General features: G+C 40.1%; 1 long non-coding RNA gene across 5 annotated transcripts; it reads right to left on the bottom strand.

The window, feature by feature from the left end:
* Nucleotides 1-622: 622 nt before the first annotated feature.
* Nucleotides 623-4955, bottom strand: LOC123092696 (uncharacterized). 5 transcript variants are annotated; one of them, XR_006444810.1, is made up of 4 exons: nt 4367-4955; nt 4194-4295; nt 1212-4117; nt 623-1094 (listed from the first exon to the last, which is right to left on the bottom strand). It is a non-coding gene; the product is annotated as an uncharacterized lncRNA (long non-coding RNA). The 5 variants fall into 5 exon arrangements; XR_006444809.1 differs by having other exon boundaries at nt 4402-4955; XR_006444807.1 differs by having other exon boundaries at nt 1212-4295.
* Between the last annotated feature and the right edge of the window lie 379 nt (nt 4956-5334).

Here is a 5334-nt window from a genome sequence, read left to right as displayed (position 1 = left end):
ACAATTGCTTTATTTCCAAGTTGTCAAGCATGCTTGGTTTGATTAACTATCTGATCTTCTAGTATGTTATATATTGTGCAATGTGGTGCTCAATTAATGTTTGGTTCATTTGTTGTTGTGTTTAGTTAACTATTTGGTTCAATTCCGCAATGTGATGCTCAATTGTTGTGGGTGCGTTTTGTTATTGTATACCATATGAGAAATAAATCGAATTTGGATGTACTAAATACATGAGAAACAAATACAATTGCTATATTTCCAAGTTGTTAAGCATGCTTGGTTTGGTTAACTATCTGATCTTCTATTAGGAGTACTAGTTGACCAGTTGTGCGAAATGGCGCAGAGACCCACTAAAGCCATGTTGTCGATGAAAATAGATTCATTTTGCAAGGACCAACGCCTAATGGCACATTGACCCATTGAATACATGTTCACATTGAGAGAAAATTCATATTTTAGTTGATTTAGTTGTGGGCAAACACATATGATAACAAGTTTAACCCCTTTAATAAAATAAAATGAAAATGAAAAAAATGTAGGCTTGTTGTCTACAATGAGATATACCACATTTTAATTTGGCAGTATAAAATTGCACTGAAGACCATGTCGCATTAAAAATGTGTATTTTCAAGTAATCTCTTGTACTTCCGTTACTTTGAAAATGACGTGAGTCTCAACTCACACATCATTAGTTAAGCTAATCGAGACTGAATTCCCTGACTGACCTTTAATACATCAACTCCGCTTCTACTTCTGTTCTTTCAACATGGACTCTTTACATTTTGTACACACTGTTGGCGCTTTTCAAAGAAGCTAGCATGTGAAAAGTAGCAGCACCAGTACAGTTGAAAAGGCCATCTAATTACTGAATTGGCTATGCATGTACACAATACAGAAACACTGAATGTTCAATGCCATAGACGCCCCAAATGTTTCCTCTTCTTCTGCTTCTAATGTGCCCTCATCGATCAAGATAGATATTGCACCCGAGAACAACTGCCACAACCTCATCCATCCATGAGATCTATCGAGCATTTTCTCCAATGAATTAAGCAAAGTTTACCCAGAATCAACCCGTATGTCTCTCCCCTCTCCTGCAACTCGCACACCAATAAGTATAACAATCAGTATATATGGACACAGCTGCATGAGGGCACATCAAGGAACAACAGTGAAACACATCAATCAGGATGCTTGTTCAGTATACACACCTTCGCAAACATTATCTTCTCCTTTTCATATTTGATTTCTAGCACATAATAAGCACCATCATCCATATTTCAAAGTTGTGGTTGTTAATTTTGCATCATGTGTGGTAATTTGGATTAAGAAAAAGCTCTGAATCCTTTCTTGATAATCTTAGTGTTATCATGGTCTTCCCTGCCAAAGAATAATTGTTGAAAACAAGAAACATAAGACATTTTATATGCTAATGATAATATGTTGCAGAAACACAAAAACCGAAAAAATAACCAGAGATGAGATGAACCAAAAAATCAAGCTTATAGTACAAATACCAACTACAAACGCCTTATCCCAGCTTATAAGGAAATTATTTCATCAACATATAGTACATAAGGCAAATACTCTGTAGAAGCATATAGATAGAAATGCTTAATGGCAATGGGCATATCTGCAGGCTGCAGCGGAGCCACAACCTGGAACATAGATGGGGACAATCTTTAAGGTAAAGAAAATATTTGACTAATCAACACAGAAACTCTACACATTCCACTTTTCTGGAGTAAACATGGTGATGGCACACGGCCGTAAGGCAACATATTGAAAATTTAACATCTCTATGTGATTTGAGACGGTTCAAACAGAACCTACAGATGTTATAAATAGGTAGTCATATGAAGCTGTAAACCAAGACAGAGGCCACCCTAGGCAGAACTTCAAATAGTGACAAAGGAACATCTCGTAATCAGGAGCATTCTATGACTATTCAAAAACAGAAGGCACCTCAGGAAGCATGTAGTCAAATTATTCTAGCTTGAAAACTAAATAGTAAATAAGGTACTATTTGTTTTTCAATGAAAAATAGGCATTGTCATATTAGATTTTTGAAACTCTTCACTTAAAAACGCCATAGTCAACTGCCCATATTATTGATGTATATATGCAGTCAGTCAAGTGTTTTTAAGAGAATAGGCAAACAACAAGAAACCAAAGCAGACCACCGCTTCTTAAAAAGAGCTCCAATTAACTTAAATTGCCATCCTATTAATTAGTCTATACATATGAGAAACTTATTCACGGGTTTATCCCCCCAGAAAATAGCTTTAACTCTCACAAAAAATATTTCGACCAGTTCTACAAAAAATACATTCATATGCATGGGTTTAACTCTCAAAAACAGCTTTAACTCTCATAAAACAGGTTTATCACAAAACTTATGCACGGGTTTGTCCTCAAGAAAATTTCCATTATCACCCATCCAACATGCTAGATTGCTTGCATTTCATATCGCTTCCATTGACCATCCACCCCGATCATGTCGAGAAGCTCAGTAACTTCCAGAGGTCGATCCTCGGGGTGTCTGCATCTAATGTAGATAGTAATAAGGATGATATCCTAAGCGAACGTTCTGTGGATGAAATTGATGAAGCAGCGAGCCCTAGTGTTCCAGTCAAGCAGCCAGTCCAAGATGAAAAGCCTGTCATAGTGAAAATGGATAATAAGGGCTCCCAACTAGGTCTAAAGCTTTGCTGATTTTTTTAAGTGGCTCATGTTCCTCCTATGAGTTTTCTACAGTCAACACTATCAACTTATGTTCTTGATAAGTAGGAATGGTCAATGGAACATACATAACTTTGCTGCAGTTTGAAGGAAAATGACTTATAAACGGCCTATGTATAATATGCAATTCTTTGAATCACTTCATGTTTGGGGTATGAAATTGTGAAACAAAGCAAATGAACAAACAAAGATAGATAGCCATGTTTTTTCCAAGCTATATGATGTACCAAGCAATTAATATATAGAGGGGAATTGGGTTTTTGAAAAAAAGCAAGATGTGAATATGTGATGTTATTTTAGCTTAATTTTGGTCTCAAGTATACTTTATGTCCAAAGTTGTTTTGTCTATATTGGTTGACATGCCATACTTTTTATCTTTATCCTGATAGCTCAGTAGCTCCAAAGTGTCATGCTAGAGAAGCTATATGCAAATTGAAAATAAAAGGAAGTCTAATAGAAATATAATGTATTTAAAGTTAAAAGATCGGGAATTCTGAAAAAAGTACAACTAGTAGAAATATCTAGAAATTGTGCTATTTTGTAGTCTGATTGTATGCTAGATTGCTAGTGCTATATCGGAGATGCTAGATATTATTAATATCATTCTGTGCATTTCGAAATTACAATGTTTTTGTTCCATTCACGCATTGAACTGCTCTTATTAATTTCCTACAGTGTTCGGCATTGACAAGTCAATATTCATAAAACCCAAAATGTTCCACCTAACAGTTCTTATGTTGAAGTTGTGGAATAAGGATCATATAGCCCAGGCTTCTGATATCCTCTAAAGGAAACTTAGCAAATAAACAGACTTGCCAAATATAATTTACGCACTGGCCCTATCCGTAGGAAAAATAAACAACATTTATCTAATTGGATCTTAAGTAAACATGGCTGCATATTTGTATATAATCTAATTGAATTTTAAGGAGGACGACAAATGCATGTGGGTGGCCACTACGCCCATGTTTCCATGGTGTTCAGTGCTACCAAGAAGAAAACTAACAAAACTGGAAAGTAGCCGAATCTGGGGCCGTGAGGGAGGTTGAGGATGAAATCTTCGCTGCACGCCAGAGAGCAGTGGGGGTAAGACAATGCTTATGTTTATAGAAAATGTGCACTTCTTTAAATGCATGTATAGCCCTTTGTACGGGAATAAAGGGTACTTTTCAAATTGCCACGGGAAAGCCGTAAAAAATGGAGCCAGCTCATAAGTACATTTATGGGCAGAAACATAGATGCATAGATGGAACACATAAGGAATGCATCTATCAAGTACATGGAAACCCAGATCACTGCCAAACATGAAGAAACATTAATAAACAGGTAGAGAAGTGATGTACAAAGCTTCAACTTTGCCCCATGGAGTATCCAGCTACACAGGAACGGTATTGGAATTTAGAAATTGTATAAGGTGTACCATAACACCAGTGAAATTCTAGGTCACTTACATTGCTTGGATTTGGATGTGCACAACATAACTCAACAGAGATTTTTCCGCAAAATATACTTATTAGCTAAGAATCCTGAAAATGGAGATCCAATCCCATAACCTAGCAAATCATCAAACAAAATCAGGAAGGAACATATTGGAGAAATCAAAGGATAAGTATATTGACCAAACCTAAGGAATTGTGTGACTAGCGAGGACGAAAATACCTACAGACATCACCAACGCCAACCCTGGCTACTGCAGTCGGCAGCGCAACATCTCTTGCCAACCAATCCAACATGTGAAACAAGAATGAAATTAGATGTAAGGGGGAGCTGAATTAGGCAGGAGGAACTCACGTGGGGAGGTGCATCCAGAAGGGATGAGGGTGAGATCCTGGTCCTTCTTCCATGCGTCTTAGCGGGGCGACAATGAGGGAGCCGTCCGGCACTCTCCTACCGGCATCCGTCGCCCCGCTACTTCTGCCCGCCTTCACCAGGCTCACCTCGAGCCGACTGCCACCATGGAGCCTAAGCAACGGGATGTGGTTCTGGGAGGAGGAGAAATGTGAAGAGGAGTTGGGCTTGATGATCGGAGGGATGCGCGCTGCGGCAGGGGTGTGGCAAGGAGGAAGGAGAGGTGCGGCGGCTCTGACGACGAGGAGGAAGGAGGGAGGAAGGAGAGGTGCGGCGGCTCTGGCGGCTGTTGTGGTGATAGGGGAAGGGTTTGCCAGCAGCACAGGGGCGACGCCTCGCAGGAGGGACCCAACGCACGACGCTCGCACGTTTCATTGTCAGCAGTGCATTGGCCACACAAACCCAACAACGATTAAACATACCGCAACTGACCATTGGCCCCGCCTCTCAACACGGGCCCAGCATTAGTGGCCTTGTAAAACTAAAGAAAGGCACTGGACGACCCGGAGAAACGACACATGAGTGGACGTGGCAGTGCGTGGAGGTCAGCCTCGGCACGACGCGCACAGGAACCCAACAACTCTCTCCAACCCCGGCATAATTGAAGCGACATGGATTGCAGGAAGCCCACAAACCGACATGTAGGACCATCAACAATATGGCCCACCCATCATTTTGTGGTAGGAAGACGCGGGTGTGCATGCGTCGGCTCACCCCCTTTCTTGCATGCATCACACCGCCCCA

Source organism: Triticum aestivum, chromosome 4B, assembly GCF_018294505.1.
Source record: "Triticum aestivum cultivar Chinese Spring chromosome 4B, IWGSC CS RefSeq v2.1, whole genome shotgun sequence".
NCBI lineage: Eukaryota > Viridiplantae > Streptophyta > Magnoliopsida > Poales > Poaceae > Triticum > Triticum aestivum.
Note: the sequence above shows the minus strand (reverse complement) of the source record. Positions and strands in the feature narration are given on the sequence as shown.